Genomic DNA, 19,164 nt, shown 5'->3' on the forward strand with positions numbered 1-19,164 from the left:
TTGCTCTTCAAAAGAAATACTCACAAAGCGGCAGCAGGAACGGGGATTGGGCGGGAAAGCAGCAACATTCTTTTTTGTGACATGAAACACAAAATGCTAAACATAGCACCTTTAATTTGTGTTTACTACCACAATGTGAGCACACGGTACCACATGCACCTCCAACGCGAGAGTGAAGCCTGCTGTAACATTCATGAAATGTGGTATTTCAGCAGTATATACAATGATTTCAGCACATCCATGCATGCTTTATAAAGCTGTGCATTATCAATAAGTAATGTCAGGAGGTTTCTGTAAGTCTCTTCAGCTATGCTTAAACTGCAGGTCGCACTGCATGTGAATTGATCAATCATATCTTTTTCCAGGCATCAGAACACTAGGAATCAAAATACTGTGATGACTACACATACTCTGGTGACTGCAGAAGGCCATTGAAAGTGATTCACATCACTTTCACACTCATCAAATGAAAAAGTGAGCCCCTCGTGCTGTATGGATGGGGGGCATTGTTATCCAGGAAGAGACCACTCCAATCAGGATATAAATGTCTCATCACAGGATAAAGGTAATCACCCAGAAGAACTTTGTACTGATTTACAGTGACCCACACCATGGCAACAAATGGCCCTCCAGCACAACAGAGCCACAGCACCCCCTCACCGTAGGGGTCAAACGGTCACTATATGCCACACATGCTCATCCAGTTGTTGAGAATGTGTGATTAGTGACATATTGCCTTTGGTTTTTGCACCACTTGAAGCTAGGGTTGGTAAGTTATTGTCAAAGCATTTTCTGTGACTATATTTGACAATCTTTTAACATCCCAGCAGCAATCAATAAAAATCAAATGCTCCGACAAATAAAAGAAAATATCCAGTGTCTGTGGCTGTTGCACACCTCTGATATACCAATCGTATAATTTTATTTGGCCTGTATGAAAAGATTGATAGTCTTTCTACAAGGCTAGAAGGATGTATTGCTAAAGCTATTAGGGAGCTAAAGAATGAAAGAAAGTGCAGCCGGTATTTTCCACTACTAACAAGCTAGCTCGATAGCGGTTGGTACTAACAATTATTACTATTATCAGTATGATAATGGTTGTTTTCTTACATGTGAGTGAGACCTGAGGTAGTTGGATAAGCCCTTGAGCAAAAAAGAAAAGATCCACAGGGTCAGCAATATATGCGTTCATTGGCTAACCCAGTTAGCACAAAGCACACAACAACAGCAATAATCCTTACTGCTGTTGTTGTGTGCTTTGTTTTTACATGATTGTGGCATTTAACATACTTGTTTATTTATTTATTTATTTATCGGCTAACCCTAAAGCTAAGAAGAGCTATGGAATGTAGCAAGTAGCCATTAACATACCTTCAAAAGTGTTCATTTTTCAATGTGATACTTCAAAATGTATCTTGCTCCTGCTGGTTTATTGGCACAATTAAATTGTTCCAACACAGAACATAATTGAAAAACGGCGCTCTCATGTGTTAACTGAATTGTGAAACTGCGTCTTCTTTACTTTATTTTCACAGAGATGTGAATATTTGGATGTGATCTTTTCATGTCTGATCTTTAAACTGATATGTCACCATCGGTCTAATCAAAATGTTGAAAAAGAGTTGAACTTTTCGTTGCAGTGTGAACACACAGCTTTAGCAAATATACTCACTACCGTGAATCATCAATCGTATCGGAACAACATCACGGCAGGATGTTATCGAGCAGCATTTCAGAGTATTTGTTCAAACATTGTGTCTCTCTCCTTATTAAGACCTGGCCTATCTGGAACATTTACTGGCTCTGTGTTGGTGATTGTGTTTTCATTCAGTGGCCGTCCTCCAGTCACAACTGTTTTCTCTCAAGCCGTGTGAGCCGAGCCCCGCTGCGACTCTGATTTCCCAAATAGTGCTGGTGTCACAGTTCCTGGGAGTCCTGTCCCTTTCCAGAAACAGACATGATTCTGTTCTCCAGCACTCCTAATGGGTCCCCTGTTTTCTCCTCGTCGCCGTACCGGCAGCGGTCTTTACAAGTTCCTCTTCTGGGGATCTTTTCTTTTTTTAGTCTTTTCCTGCGACGGGACTGTGGAGACGTCGAGAGGCTTTGCATCTCAGACGGCGTATCCAGGCTGTGATGGATGTCATGTTTCCTCTGGAGGTTTTTGTTTATGACAGTCACTATCCATTTCAGTGCGTATCGCCACAGCACAGTGTGCTGTTATGTAATGGGCTTGTTGTTTTACACAGAATTGATTTATACACCTTTCTGTAATGGAATTTTTCGTGTGTGTTTTGTTTTGTTTTGGGACTTGCTCGTTTTCTGCTCTGACCTCGGGTTCTAATGCAGAATGAGATGTTATCCAGACACATAATGAAGTGCCTGTAATAGCATGCCAACCTGTGACGCGATTGCGCTGACATTTGTCGTGGGTTTACCCCTCTGGCTCAGAAAAGGCTCTTATTTTCCACCGGTTGGAGGCAACATTAAACACAAGACCAGCTTGCACAGTGCAGTGCAGAAATATCAACTTTTGATGTTCAAATTAGTCTTAAACTGCTATTTTCTTTAAAAGAACTAAAAATATCTGCCAGCCGAGGAAAAAAAACCCACCTTCATTAATTTTCCTTCATCGCAGTGACCCTCGCAGTCATTACACGTTATTATTAAGAGAGCCGCACCTCATTTATCAAAAATCACAACAGCGGATTGCAGTGAAACGGGGGGAATGATTGGCAGTGCTTTAGAAGTCAGCCTGCTAATTATAGTGTTAATTATTTTGTCAATGTGGAACACTCTGGTCTTGATACTGTAAAAATGTTGTATTTATGAAGAATTTGTTTGACTAGCTGAATAAGGTGGCTGGACTATACAATCACAGACACTTTTTTCCAGGAAGCCAACAACTTTGCGAGGACCTCAGGAACTTTTTCTGCCCTTTGACTGGAGGGACATCGTTACCTCTATGCCATAAACACAATTGAGGGAAAATAAACAGAAAATACATTGCAAAACCGTTAACATTTTGCTCCTGGGGTTTCAGTCTCTTTTACCGACATCCATTAGTTATTGGGTCAGTGACAAATAAGGGTTCGCATTATGAGCAATTCAAAAATGTTTTAAAAAATTGTTTTAAAAGCTTGCATCAGGTTTGCTAAAATGCATATTTTGTATTTATGTTGGTTTCATGTAATTTGAAATAGAATTTGAACTATTTTTTATGAAAGGTAAGACTGATTGCCCCTGAAAATGTCAAGTGGTGTAACCACAACAAAAGGAGAAATATTAAATATTTCTTCAGAATCAGAATCAGAATCAGAAATCCTTTATTTGTCCCGCAAATGGGGAAATTCCTTAGTCACAGCAGCCAAAGGACAGTATCACACTTAAACAATAATAAAAAGTAAAAAATAAACAATATAATAGAGATAAGAAATAGAATTAACTCGTATATACATAGTATTTACAATATGAACTTGGTATTTACAATATGACATAGTAAGGGCAGAAGTTGTTCTTCCCACCTAGAGTGTATGCAAGTGTACTTAAGAAAACAGTTACTTAATTTTAAAATATCACATGAAAATAGATTTTATTAGGATTATTTTAAATTAAAATTGTATGCGTTTTTGTAATATATAGCAGGACAAATGCTGAAAACACTTTGTGTTTTCTAAATAATATTTGACAAATTATTTTGTTAAAAAACATGTTAGTACATTGCAATAGAGGATTAAATCTTATTCCACATGAATTTTATATATTATAATATTATAATATTTATAATATTTTTCTGTTTTAAGGCAACGTGGTTGGACAAAAGGGAGTCAACTGTCTCCTCTGGTCTCAGGGCAGAAGTTGTCTGAGGGCAGGTGAATCCCTCCTGGTCTCAGGGCAGAAGTTGTCTGAGGGCAGGTGAATCTCTCCTGGTCTCAGGGCAGAAGTTGTCTGAGGGCAGAAGTTGTTTGAGGGCAGGTGAATCTCTCCTGGTCTCAGGGCAGAAGGTGTTTGAGGTCAGGTGAATCCCTCCTGGTCTCAGGGCAGAAGTTGTCTGAGGGCAGGTGAATCCCTCCTGGTCTCAGGGCAGAAGTTGACTGAGAGCAGGTGAATCTCTCCTGGTCTCAGGGCAGAAGTTGTCTGAGGGCAGAAGTTGTTTGAGGGCAGGTGAACCCCTCCTGGTCTCAGGGCAGAAGTTGTCTGAGGGCAGAAGTTGTTTGAGGGCAGGTGAACCCCTCCTGGTCTCAGGGCAGAAGTTGTTTGAGGTCAGGTGAATCCCTACTGGTCTCAGGGCAGAAGTTGTCTGAGGGCAGGTGAATCCCTCCTGGTCTCAGGGCAGAAGTTGTCTGAGGGCAGGTGAATCTCTCCTGGTCTCAGGGCAGAAGTTGTCTGAGGGCAGAAGTTGTTTGAGGGCAGGTGAACCCCTCCTGGTCTCAGGGCAGAAGTCGTCTGAGGGCAGGTGAATCTCTCCTGGTCTCAGGGCAGAAGTTGTCTGAGGGCAGGTTAATCCCTCCTGGTCTCAGGGCAGAAGTTGTTTGAGGTCAGGTGAACCCCTCCTGGTCTCAGGGCAGAAGTTGTTTGAGGTCAGGTGAATCCCTCCTGGTCTCAGGGCAGAATCCCTCCTGGTCTCAGGGCAGAAGTTGTCTGAGGGCAGGTGAATCCCTCCTGGTCTCAGGGCAGAAGTTGTCTGAGGGCAGGTTAATCCCTCCTGGTCTCAGGGCAGAAGTTGTCTGAGGGCAGGTGAATCCCTCCTGGTCTCAGGGCAGAAGTTGTCTGGGGGCAGGTGAATCTCTCCTGGTCTCAGGGCAGAAGTTGTCTGAGGGCAGGTGAATCTCTCCTGGTCTCAGGGCAGAAGTTGTTTGAGGGCAGGTGAACCCCTCCTGGTCTCAGGGCAGAAGTTGTCTGAGGGCAGAAGTTGTTTGAGGGCAGGTGAACCCCTCCTGGTCTCAGGGCATAAGTTGTCTGAGGGCAGGTTAATCCCTCCTGCGCTCAGGGCAGAAGTTGTCTGAGGGCAGGTGAATCTCTCCTGGTCTCAGGGCAGAAGTTGTCTGAGGGCAGAAGTTGTTTGAGGGCAGGTGAACCCCTCCTGGTCTCAGGGCAGAAGTCGTCTGAGGGCAGGTGAATCTCTCCTGGTCTCAGGGCAGAAGTTGTCTGAGGGCAGGTTAATCCCTCCTGGTCTCAGGGCAGAAGTTGTTTGAGGTCAGGTGAACCCCTCCTGGTCTCAGGGCAGAAGTTGTTTGAGGTCAGGTGAATCCCTCCTGGTCTCAGGGCAGAATCCCTCCTGGTCTCAGGGCAGAAGTTGTCTGAGGGCAGGTGAATCCCTCCTGGTCTCAGGGCAGAAGTTGTCTGAGGGCAGGTTAATCCCTCCTGGTCTCAGGGCAGAAGTTGTCTGAGGGCAGGTGAATCCCTCCTGGTCTCAGGGCAGAAGTTGTCTGGGGGCAGGTGAATCTCTCCTGGTCTCAGGGCAGAAGTTGTCTGAGGGCAGGTGAATCTCTCCTGGTCTCAGGGCAGAAGTTGTTTGAGGGCAGGTGAACCCCTCCTGGTCTCAGGGCAGAAGTTGTCTGAGGGCAGAAGTTGTTTGAGGGCAGGTGAACCCCTCCTGGTCTCAGGGCATAAGTTGTCTGAGGGCAGGTTAATCCCTCCTGCGCTCAGGGCAGAAGTTGTCTGAGGGCAGGTGAATCTCTCCTGGTTTCAGGGCAGAAGTTGTCTGGGGGCAGGTGAATCTCTCCTGGTCTCAGGTGAATCTCTCCTGGTCTCAGGGCAGAAGTTGTCTGAGGGCAGAAGGTGTTTGAGGTCAGGTGAATCCCTCCTGGTCTCAGGGCAGAAGTTGTCTGAGGGCAGGTGAATCCCTCCTGGTCTCAGGGCAGACGTTGACTGAGGGCAGGTGAATCTCTCCTGGTCTCAGGGCAGAAGTTGTCTGAGGGCAGAAGTTGTTTGAGGGCAGGTGAACCCCTCCTGGTCTCAGGGCAGAAGTTGTCTGAGGGCAGAAGTTGTTTGAGGGCAGGTGAACCCCTCCTGGTCTCAGGGCAGAAGTTGTTTGAGGGCAGGTGAACCCCTCCTGGTCTCAGGGCAGAAGTTGTCTGAGGGCAGGTGAATCTCTCCTGGTCTCAGGGCAGAAGTTGTCTGAGGGCAGGTGAATCCCTCCTGGTCTCAGGGCAGAAGTTGTCTGAGGGCAGGTGAATCTCTCCCGGTCTCAGGGCAGAAGTTGTTTGAGGGCAGGTGAACCCCTCCTGGTCTCAGGGCAGAAGTTGTCTGAGGGCAGGTGAATCCCTCCTGGTCTCAGGGCAGAAGTTGTCTGAGGGCAGGTTAATCCCTCCTGGTCTCAGGGCAGAAGTTGTCTGAGGGCAGGTGAACCCCTCCTGGTCTCAGGGCAGAAGTTGTCTGAGGGCAGGTGAATCTCTCCTGGTCTCAGGGCAGAAGTTGTCTGAGGGCAGGTGAATCCCTCCTGGTCTCAGGGCAGAAGTTGTCTGAGGGCAGGTGAATCTCTCCCGGTCTCAGGGCAGAAGTTGTTTGAGGGCAGGTGAACCCCTCCTGGTCTCAGGGCAGAAGTTGTCTGAGGGCAGAAGTTGTTTGAGGGCAGGTGAACCCCTCCTGGTCTCAGGGCAGAAGTTGTTTGAGGTCAGGTGAATCCCTCCTGGTCTCAGGGCAGAAGTTGTCTGAGGGCAGGTGAATCCCTCCTGGTCTCAGGGCAGAAGTTGTCTGAGGGCAGGTGAATCTCTCCTGGTCTCAGGGCAGAAGTTGTCTGAGGGCAGAAGTTGTTTGAGGGCAGGTGAACCCCTCCTGGTCTCAGGGCAGAAGTTGTCTGAGGGCAGGTGAATCTCTCCTGGTCTCAGGGCATAAGTTGTCTGAGGGCAGGTTAATCCCTCCTGGTCTCAGGGCAGAAGTTGTCTGAGGGCAGGTGAATCTCTCCTGGTTTCAGGGCAGAAGTTGTCTGGGGGCAGGTGAATCTCTCCTGGTCTCAGGGCAGAAGTTGTCTGAGGGCAGGTGAATCTCTCCTGGTCTCAGGGCATAAGTTGTCTGAGGGCAGGTTAATCCCTCCTGGTCTCAGGGCAGAAGTTGTCTGAGGGCAGGTGAATCCCTCCTGGTCTCAGGGCAGAAGTTGTCTGAGGGCAGGTGAATCTCTCCTGGTCTCAGGGCAGAAGTTGTCTGAGGGCAGGTGAATCCCTCCTGGTCTCAGGGCAGAAGTTGTCTGAGGGCAGGTGAATCTCTCCCGGTCTCAGGGCAGAAGTTGTTTGAGGGCAGGTGAATCTCTCCTGGTCTCAGGGCAGAAGTTGTCTGAGGGCAGGTGAATCTCTCCTGGTCTCAGGGCAGAAGTTGTTTGAGGGCAGGTGAACCCCTCCTGGTCTCAGGGCAGAAGTTGTCTGAGGGCAGAAGTTGTTTGAGGGCAGGTGAACCCCTCCTGGTTTCAGGGCAGAAGTTGTCTGGGGGCAGGTGAATCTCTCCTGGTCTCAGGGCAGAAGTTGTCTGAGGGCAGGTGAATCCCTCCTTGTGTCTGGGCAGAAGTTGTTTGAGGGCAGGTGAATCTCTCCTGGTCTCAGGGCAGAAGTACTATTTTACTGTTTTAAGGCAACGTAGTTGGACAAAAGGGAGTCAACTGTCTCCTCTGGTCTCAGGGCAGAAGTTGTCTGAGGGCAGGTGAATCCCTCCTGGTCTCAGGGCAGAAGTTGTCTGAGGGCAGGTGAATCTCTCCTGGTTTTAGGGCAGAAGTTGTCTGGGGGCAGGTGAATCTCTCCTGGTCTCAGGGCAGAAGTTGTCTGAGGGCAGGTTAATCTCTCCTGGTCTCAGGGCAGAAGTAATATTTTTCTGTTTTAAGGCAACGTGGTTGGACAAAAGGGAGTCAACTGTCTCCTCTGGTCTCAGGGCAGAAGTTGTCTGAGGGCAGGTGAAACCCTTTATTCATTATTAAACAACACAAATGTAAGATTATGCCAAACTAGTTGATAGGGTGTTTTATTGAGAATTTCACCTTTTTTGAACAAGTTAAACTATTTGGTACGAAGTTTTTTATGGTTACACCACATTGACATTTTTGCCATAATCCCCTGAATATTCTCTGAAAATTGATTAAATCCAGAAATTTTAGATGAGGTCTTCAAAAACAGAATGTAATGCAAGTGATTCGTACGTTTATTTTCAAATTTTAACCTTTTAAAATTCAACTGAACCATAAGAACACAAAAAAAAATTGCGTCACATCATTGACCCCATTGCTTGCAAAAGCTGGACCGCTCCTGTCCAGTGTGCTGGAGTTTAGTTTACCCATGTTGTCTCTAAGATGCCGGAGGAACCCGATTACCCAACCGGATCTGGAGCGCCTCGGCCCAGAGCTACATAGGATATAAAAGCCCCAGCATTCACCTTGGTTCTCTCTCTCCTCCCTGCTTATACCTGCAACCTCTTTTACACAACATTATTCTCTTCACACCACTAATGCCACTGACTAACACACCCCAAAACCAAAACCAAATTGTTTGCTGCTAAGAACTAGAAATGACTAGTTTGCTTCCTTCATTTCATTAAATTATTTAGATTTTCCGGCATTTGCGTGTCTGTTCCCCTTCTTCTGATCATAACGCGCAGGCTTTACAACAAAGTTGAGCCACGAGCAGAGCAGTTGCTTTCTAATCTGTTATCTGACCTACTTCCCCAATCTTCACAATTCTTTACAATTCTTCATTCATACAGACGAAACATAACAAGAACTATTTGATTGAAACGGGTCATAGCAGCCAATTTGTTTCTGTTCTTTGGAATGACTGTTACAGCCCAAAGATTTGGCTAAAGTTTCCCTGCAAAAATAAAATGTTGGCAGCTAACTTTTCTGCAAACCACTGATATGTCACATGTGTATGCTTCATGACCTTTATGACCAGGCTTTCATACCTTGAGGTGGAGGGGAAGGTGGTTAAGTGAAAGGGAAGGCTGCAAAGCCAGTGACTGCAGTTCAACACTGCACTTCAAGATTCATAACTGTGAAACCACTGGATATTTTGACGAGGGACTATGTCGTTTCAATGTTTATAGGCGTCAAAGCACAGGATGTTTTAAAAGAGACAATTTCCAGCCATTATAGTGGCAACAAAACCCAAATATTTCTGACTGGAAGTTAGGACATCTTATCAACAAGACCTCAGGATCTCTAGCTGTGTTTGTGCTGACCAAAAGAAGAAGAAAACAGGTATTTTAAGCCAAAACATGATCTTTTCCTAACCCTAACCAAGTTTTTTTAAAACAATTTTTACCATACCTAACCTGACTATAAGCACAGTGTTGTCAACAACTTTATTTTTGAGATTTCTTTCATAATTCTTTAAAATAGATAACATATTTTCCTTGTAAAAGTATTCCCCATTAGTCTTATCCAGGCCATCGTTTGCAAATGAGCCAAAGTGGTGAGTTGGATAAGTGGACACTGAGGTATTTATAAAACTACTCTAATCATGCTGCCAGCACAGAAGAGTCCATATGTGTTCATGCTATCAGAGAGACAACATGATCTCAATGGTGCTGCTTTGAGCATGCTCTTGTATCAAGTACACGCTGAGAGGAAATAATAAATAATGGAGGCTGGTAAGCTGATGTAGCCGGTGAGAAACAGGGTGGGAAGGTGTCACATTGAGCATTAGCAGTGGGCGCAGTGGGTCAATTACAGAGCGGTGCAGTGATGAATATTCCCAGAAGTGCCGGTGCATCACAGAGCCTGAGAAACAACCGAATGCTGTTAACTCAGCCTGTCTAGTTAAACTGCTGTTTCCCCCCAGTAGCCTTGCTGTTGCATGAAAACAAGAAGACCCACCTTCCCATCGACCCCTTCAGACTCTGCAGACTCCTGGAGAATAAGCTGATGGAGTTGTCAGTCTCTACCACATCACACTTGATATGGCTTGAATGCAGATGAGCCATTGACAAATTGCTTTTTGCTAGGAGGTTCACCCAGAGGTAAAAGCCCCAGGTTCACTCCACAGCAGCAAGGGTGGAGTGATTTATAAAGAGGCAGAGACACGTCTTTGTCGGGCCCGTGGCATTGACAGGCGCTTCATCAGCGTCCAGATTGGGTTTCATGGTCAACTAGAAGGCACTGATGCGGCAAGAAGAGATTGGCATCCTCGATATTCACCGGCTTTGCACCGCCTCTCTTGCTGTTTTTGACTGGCAAACACCTGGCATCAAGCAGGAGAACACACAGACACATCTGGAGTTTATCTGAGAAAAGGTTTGTATCTTATAATTTTCACCAAATCCAATCAAAAGACCAAAACTACAAAAGTCCATAGTCCACCTACAGCAAAATATATTATTATATTATTGTACAACAAGTTACTGATAAAAGCGACTGCATTTTCAGTTCAAGTTCAGGTGGTTTGTGAGCATGCTCAGTGGCATTTATTTATTTTATAACAGACATGGTGCTTCCTGTTTGCTTTTCTTTGCTTACTGGCGACTTTGGACTTTCATCAATGTGGAGAATTCCTCTTTTATTTTCCCTTAAGCAGCTTAAAGTTTGGGTAAATTAAGCCTGTCCTCATCAGAAAAATGACCATACAGGTCGATTTTGAAAGCAGCTTGTTATGACCCATATTTATGTTTATTGTTAGAAGGCGACTTCTAGTGGCCGTAGTAATTGTGAAGCCAATGGTTATTTGACCAATGTAATCCAAGGGTAACTCCACAACTTTACTTTTGCATATATGAGAAATAGTACAAAGCCTTTTGTGGCTTCATTTCATCTGATACATTACATCTGTTGCATTGTGGGTAATGTAGGAAAGGTTTAAAAAAGAAAAAGAATGTGTGGAATAAAAAAGGTGATATCTCCGGTTCTGCTGTATTGATTTTGACCATTTGTTTTTAAACTGTCCTTAATGAGTCTGACAGTGACTTATTGATGTGAAATACTAGACCAGTGGACTTTTTTTTCAAACCTGGCACCTACATTACCCACAATGCACCTTAGCCACTGAGAGGCGTCACTGGAGGCAATTTATCAGATTACATGCAGCTTCTTCTGAAGCCACAAAACACTTTATACTACTTTTTCCACATATGCAGTAGTACTCCCCAAGACCTGTAAACACACTTAATGTGTAAAATTGGTGGCGTTACCCTTTAAGTTACATTGTGTAGTGTACATAATGTAACTGAGGTACTCACCTAATATACCTAATTTAAGTTACATAAAGAAATTGGTTATTTTATCCCCAATTACAATGTTTTTCTATACCTTACCAAGTAGTTCTGCCTAAACCTAACCAAACTGCGAGCGTACGATGAAGGTCCGATGAAAAGTACTCTCATAGCTTGTTCCAACTTTTTGATGAAGCTCCTGAGTGGAATTTTAATCACATACTGGAATCACAAATGGTAATATTCTACCAAAACCCCACAGTGCTGAAGTTGACAAAGTAATTAGACAAAAGTGAGCAAAAAAGGAATAAACAGCACCGCCTGTGTTCATCATAATGAAAGAGCTCTATGTCTTTTATAGGCTTTGAGTGTTTTTGGATGTATAATACTGGAGTTACCAGACTAATAATACTTGTAAGTGGAATAAATAAGTTGTTGGTTTTGATCTTTCCATGTCATTTGTTGATAGATAAAAACACTCTGAAACTTGGGATTACCAAAAAAAGAAAAAAGAAAAAAAAACAGATATCAAGAACGAAGCTGAACACAAAAGATTTGACTGACAGTTGGCGCCCCCAGCGCGAACCTTGAGAACCACAAAGTGGGAGGAAAAATAACTAGCTTGCTGTGTTATAGTTGCACGACTGTGTTCCCCGCCGGCATTTTTGAGCCATGTGATTGACTGGGATCTGAAGCGAGAGTGAAAGTGGTTTGGAGATGGTATGAAAAGAGATAATGACAACAGAGATGGGGGTGATATCCAAAGTGAGTGTTCATTTGTTTTCATGTCTGCCTCCTGCTGTGAGTCTCGAGGTAACGTGGTGAAAGAGGCACTTTAAGGCTACACGACTTACATCTCCGCACACTGGAGGAGGATATTAGAGTCCTCGTTAATGGAGGAGTGTGGATCATAATGAACAAAGGGAAAATAATGATTATCATTAATGGGGTTTGGGGGAGGAGGGCAAGTCAATGGGAATGCTTTTCATTCGCCTCTTTAGGGCCACTGAAGAGTGATGCGTCTCTCAGTAGACTGTTGTTAATGTGCCATCAGGGGCTTCTGCAAAGCTACTGCAATGAATAATAAGTTTAATGATGTTTGTTCTCTGTGATGACACATCTACAGTGCCGGGTAACCACTTAGTATTAAGCCACCACTCAACTGCAGGCACCCAACCACTTACTGCACACTCCCCGTTTTGTTGATCATAGTTGCGCTTAGGAATATATTTCATGCTATAATATTCCTGTCAAAAATTGATTCTTTCTCCCGCAAAATTATAGATGATTATGAACGTTTTCTCTCTCTCCCTTTTCACTGTCAGGAAGCAGGCAGTGTGAGAATAAATGGGTTCTCATTTCATTCAAAGTGCCTTGAATTTCAAATAATATGACCTTTTTAATATGCCCTCCCATTCCACCGCTGCATGATGGTCCAGCAGGTTTTTGAAAGGTGCAATTGACAGGTAGGCACAATATGCTTCAGTCTGGACGGGCATTTTTATTGAAAACGCTATTTGAATGAGAATGAGTCTGAGACCCCGAATGTCCCCTTTAATTTACATCTTGAATGCAGATTGATAAAATGATAATAGCCAGAATCATATGTAGAGTTGTTATTTTTGCATACTTGTTTCCACTTGACTCCAGTGGAAGTGTTTCATCTTGAATGTGTGCTGTACAGTTTACCTGCTAAAGACTCAAACTGCAAGAGACACCACATAGAGGCATGTATGTGTTGGTCCTTATGTGACTCGTCTGTCTGTTCATCCTTCCATACAACACATAAAAATACATATCTAATAGAAAAAGAAGCTTCAGAAGTGTGCACTACTGGTGACTGCATGATGAATTTATATCCAGAAATAATACAGTGTTTGCGTTACTGACCGACCGCACACCCAGCCCATAAAACTAGGCTATATAATCAATGATCTTTTATTAACATTGCCAAAAGCAATAATAAAAGATCTATGGTAATATACTTTTATGAGCAGAGGGTGGGGGTCACTAACACAAACGCTTGTGCTGTGTTTTTTCTGAACCTGCCTAAGTTAGTTTAAATGTGGAATGAACGTGAGGATGAAGTTAAACTTGAATTATTCATTCCTTAAAGGGTTTATGTGTCAAATATGGCCAGAACTTTAGTTTAAAACATTCAGAAATGTACTAAAATGATCAACATAACAGTTTTGATGTTATGTCAAAGAGAGAGATATCTACTCAAGTTAGCATGCTAACCGGCTAGTCCTGGCCCGTAATCCCACTTTGTACCTAAAGAGGTGATATCATAGCTCCCCAGAGTGTCAGCTGGGAGGTGTAGGCAAGTGGCAGATGCTTTATCATTCACAAGATCTCACAAGAAATGGGGAGAAGACCAATATGTATTCTGACTTTTTGACCTTTACCCTTTGCAACTCAACTTAAACCAACTGGAAATTTCAAAACATTTAAGAAAATGTGTTTATTTAAGTTACATTTTGTCACTTTACAGCTTCAGCATCATCACTTCTCACAGCACTGAATAAACATGAAACTGCTGTTAGTTTCTACTCTACTGTTTACAGTGAGGAATAAATAAAATCACATCTCCTGTAATTCTGCAAAGCCAGCTGTACACACGCCACATGTTTATTTACATTGCTATAAACACCCTATAGGCCCTCCATATAGGTGATTTTCCGACCACATGAGCCGTGTCAGTTACAGCCAATCTGAAAATTAATGAGCTGTCCGTCCAGTCGTAACAATGAATGTTGCATGCAGTGCTTCAGTGATGCTGGTGAAAAGCTATAACCAAGTTGAGTATTGTCCCCACAGCTCAGAGCCATGGAGACTGCTCACACAGGGCATCAGCGGTTAGTTAGAGGAAGGAAATGACAACAAGAGGGAAAACAGAGGGTCAGCGCAATTAACCTCGGAGATGTGCTTACCATGCTGGAGTTTCTATAGCCGCCGCAGTGACTGCTGGCTTTAATTGGTCATGGCAAGGGGCTGTATATAATACGCTGATGTTAGAAGCTTAAAGGGCCACTGCTGAAGCACTGTGTAAACATGGAATTACATGCTAATTAATTAATTGTGCTAATTTCAATTATACAAGGAGACTACACTAGGATGGCAAGAGTTTCTTTTTATCTGCCGTTTGGTGTAAAATTTTTAATATTCACACAGGAATGCATGGTTTGAAGTTGTCAATCATTCGGTCCGCAGTGGTTTTCATGATATAAAATGTATTTTGTTTTTCGAATATCCATTCACTCCATTTCTGGCAAAATGGATAATTCATAATGTTTTGGATGAGAAAAGCTTCACATTTCGATGACTACAAAGAACACGTCCCATGTTGACGAGAGGAAATCTATTGAACATCTACTCGCACAAACTACAGTATTTTCTGTCTGGAATAACAAACAGCAATATTTATTTATTTTTTTCTATTTATTAGTCTTTTCCAGTGGGTTACTCTGCGAAGTGGTGAAAAGAAAACGTTGCTGCTAATTATGCACAGGTCCAGTATGTACTGGTACGCTCTGCAGTCCATTAAAACTGCAACCACTCCGGCACCGTTCATACTGACGGAGAAATCAGCATTCTCCTGCTTAGAGAGCCTGTCACACAGTGTTTCCATGTACTAGTAAGCATCGACCACGAGGTTCATGAAGCAGAACGCCTCAAAACAACCCCAGCTCGGGCAGGCGATGTTTGTGTTAGCAGGAGTTGCCCATCGTGTCTGATGTCTGCAAGCACCCAATAGTAAAATTTCAACACCTCGTCAGTTTGACCAATGATACAAATTCATATTTAACCATCCCACGAGACATTGGCATGCTGTCAAGGCCGCAGGGGGGATGAGTAGTTATTGATTTCTGACAAAATAATTGTTGTTTTTATCTTTTGCCTAAAACGACGACATTGTTCGAATCTCCCAGCGCTATGTTTATCTTTATAAAATAGATAAACGCCAAGAGTTGAGACGCCACTGAGCACATTAGCTATTATAACAGTCTGGAAGTTGTGACAATAGAACTCTATATTTTGGGCCCGGCCAAAACACTTCCACCATGATCCATTACAATCTACATTGTGCAGGCATGCAAGCTCAACAGTGTAATCCTCTATAATTGTTCATTCTTGAGCCTGTTTGTTACTGCCAGCAGCTCCATCAAACAAACCTAAAAGGTTCCCTGTAGAGTTTTCTTGTAAACAAAGTTTTTGCTTGCATTTCTCAACATAATGCATTGTGTGTATCCTTGTACCTAAGTCGCCAGAATGAAATGCTGGCATTTCATTTCAGGCAGGAGAGGCTAATTTTTTTTTGAGTGAACATAAAGATTTATTGCCGTGTGTACAATAGAGAATGTAAAAGTCTTTGGCGGTTAGACTCCATCGTGATGTCATGTATTTGGGTTGCACGAATGCCTGAAATGAAAGCCGACAGCAGAAGAGACATGATTGGCTGATAGTGTTCGTGGCAAAATCTGGTAGGTTAAATAGGGAGGGAGAAGATGAAATGCTCATGGTCAGGTGAATAGAGGGAGAAGAGAGAGAGGTGAATGAAAAGATTGTCTTCCTGATTGAACTCATATCAACATTCCCAAAGTACGTGTCATATAGGATTCAGATAACATGTATATAAGCTGACTTGCATGTCTGTAGGATGAGGGGACGATGACGTCCAAGATGGCGTTCCAACATCTTCAAAAGTGAAACCATTGAATACTTGTAACTATACATGGGGACGTTTTCCAGCCATGTCTGTGGCAACGAAAACAAATATTTTTTACATGTCACAACATTTTCAAGCCCTTTTTGTAGCGACAGACAGTCATGGTTTTGGGTTTCAGTTTAAGTTGTTTCCTGTTTTATTTTGTAGGTTTTATCCTCGTGTCATGCTTTGTTTTACGCTTCCTGTCTTTGTTTTTTTCCCACCTTTTTTCTTGTTCACCCTTGTTGCATTGCCTAGTGTATTTTAGTCAATGTTTTCCGCCACGTTCCCCCTGCTTTCTACTTTTTTTTCTAGTTTTGCTCTCTTGTATTCCTGTTTTGGTGCTAACTTCTTTCCCTCCATTTGGTTATATGGACTACAGCTTAAGGTCATTAACATACACTTTTTGTTTTTCCTACCTGCCATGGTGTCCTTTTTAACACAGTTTGACGAACTGTGTTTAACACAGTTTAACATCTTTACCAAAACCCAATGAAGTGTTTTTTGTGCCTAAACCTAACCAGACCATAAGCACCTTGTCACAACATAAAACTTAACCTAAATAAGTGTAGAGTGGAAACATAAAGAAAAGTACAGTTTCAAAATCTGTGGTTTGCAGAAGTGTACATTGCACGTTTATTCTGGCGATTGGGTTTATGTTTATCTCTATAATACGGAACTGAACACACAAACTTATTAGAAAGATTTGGACCCAATCTGAGATGGAAGTTGTGGAAACAGAGCTCTAACAGACTGAATATAACTGGGGTCCGGCCTGATTCTTGTCCTGAGTCGGGGTCTTGGAACTGTGTGGACCCAAGAAGCTGTCTTCCATGTAGTTGATAATGTGCTTTGAATATTAAATATATAACAATTTCTGATCATCCCAAATCAATTACAAGCTTTAATAAGCAGCGTCTGGTTTCAGCCCGCCCATTCCCAGTACGTTCAGATAACTTAGCTGGTTGAACAGACACAGATAATGGTGTACTCACTCGTCCCTAATTACAATTTACAAACAACCAAACTGCTACTTTTGTATGTTTTGCAGAGTACAAGCTAAACACAGTGCACCTCTATAATAGCCATTCATTTAGGAGGATGTTTGTTACTGGCAGCAGCTACCTCAGACAAGGTACCCTGCAGAGTTTTCTTGTAAACAAACTTCCTGTGTTCATTCGGCATTTCTCACACAACATGCATCGTGTTGTATCCTTGTATAACACACTCAATGTATTTATTTTCTTGTAAAACATAAGCAGATTTGTTGAACATTTCAAATCCTGAATCCTAGCAAGCAGCTAGCGGTGTTCTTCTCCCCTGCTCTTGCTGGCCCATCGGTGCGTTTTGTACAGCCATCTGTCGATCAGTGTATTAATGTCAAAACCATTGGCAGGACTGCGCGTCGTGTCACCCGCTTGAGTGTGCATGTGCGTCCTCGTGCGCTTGTAAGAGACAAAAAAAATAATAATTGGAATCCACTCATTTTTTATCTTGGCTTGCTGAAGCTGTCAGGCAGACTAGCTGCTATCCAGTCAACCTCAGGGAACATTTTCTGTATTCTGGTCTTCCCTTCTTTCTTAAACACGTGTTAAAGTCCCCACAATGCCAAAATCGCTGTTTAAGTGTTTATATTTCACATGGCCTGCTCTATATATCTCACCTAAACGCTAGTATCAGACCCAGCAGTGGCAAAAAAGCTGTTCTGTGGGTATTTTTAATGGTATTGTTGAGTTTGTAACTTGGCAGCACATTAAAAATGCTGATGACTCATCCTGCACTATTCCCTGATTTGGGAGAAGCTGGGTCATTTTTTATGGCAAGGATAGCTTTACGTGGGCTAAAGTAACTGCTAACAAACACACTGATAACCAGCAGCTTTCTCAATGAACACCTCGGGACCGGGCCTGTATGCAGCCTACGAGAACGACAACGGAGGAAAGTTAGACAGATACCGGTAGCTTTGTTGCTAAAGTAAACGCTAACTGCTGCTAAATGTAGTTAGCTGCCGTTAGCTCGGTGAGCGGGCCTTGCTGACTCACCCCCAGGTTGCCAGGAGCCAAACCTGCCAAGAAAATCACCTTGGTAATCCCTTTTTAAATTGGCCCTCCATTTTCTTGGAGGATGTGCTGTTCTTCACTGTGCTACCCCATGCTTGCTCCTACTAAGCATGGGGTTAACCTGCTCTTTGCCAGGACTCTGGATCAATTTAACTTTGATGATACATCAAAATGTCAAGTGATCCACTTTGTGCATATTAAGTATTTAAAAGGAAAGATGTCTGCATGTTTAAGCACTGACTTAAAGTTGTATTGTTTTGCTTAATTAATATGCTGCAATCAAAAGCTACTGTACAGTGGAGTGCTGCCATATACACAAACAAACATCTATTGAGTGTTGTATTTGATTGACTCTAATCTCCCACTGACTGATAATGGGAGCTTGGTGCTTTTAGTGGTGAAGAGATTAGTCAGGATTGATATTCATCTCCACTGTTCCATCATCTAAAGCCAGACTGGACAAAGCTCGCTGAATGCTAACATGCTCGGGCCACATCTAGACCACGCTAGATGTGGCCTAGACCACGCTTTTTTTTTTTCTCCTCCATGAAATCGCGTTCAAGTGAGCCCTTGAAAAAATCCCATCTGGTCTGCCCTTCATAATGTATCACATAGATGCACGTGCATGTTTGACTTTTGATATTGGAGCTGCATGGAAATGCCTTGGAGCCGCTCGGCCGCGTACAGATAGTGAGGCAGGACATGTAAAATGCATGATCTGTTTAATCAAAGCACACATACACCGGAGATAAGGCTGTCAATCAACACGCAGGCTTTGAGGGATGTATTGTAGCTTGAAAAACACCAGAGAGGCGCACACGATGGGAATGTTGTCTCATATTTTCACTTAATTTGATTTTAAGCTCACCACAGAATCAATTTCCACATACATGCAAATTTTTGGGTCATGCTGAACTCAAACTGCCGGCTGCACTTCTTCATCTTAGCGCTAGAAGAAAAGCTCTCTAATAGCGACAAAAGCGTCATGATGACAGCAACTCAAGTGAGCCCTGCTGTCTTTATAAACTCACACTCGCAGTATTGTGTTTTGTGTTCTTGCAAGCTTATGCATCTCATACATAATCATAAATGTTCTGCATTTCCTTCTGTTATTCTTCCGTGTCAGCTGTCAAAGTTCAAAGCCTTTGAAATATTTCCCAGAGTCTCTTTGAAGAAATTTAAATTTTACATGCCCTGTTGATTTAAATGCAATCAGACAGAATATGGCTGCGTTTGCACAACAAAGGCAGAACTGTTATGTGCCAAGTAAATACAGTA

Source organism: Pagrus major, chromosome 19, assembly GCF_040436345.1.
Source record: "Pagrus major chromosome 19, Pma_NU_1.0".
Classification (NCBI taxonomy): domain Eukaryota; kingdom Metazoa; phylum Chordata; class Actinopteri; order Spariformes; family Sparidae; genus Pagrus; species Pagrus major.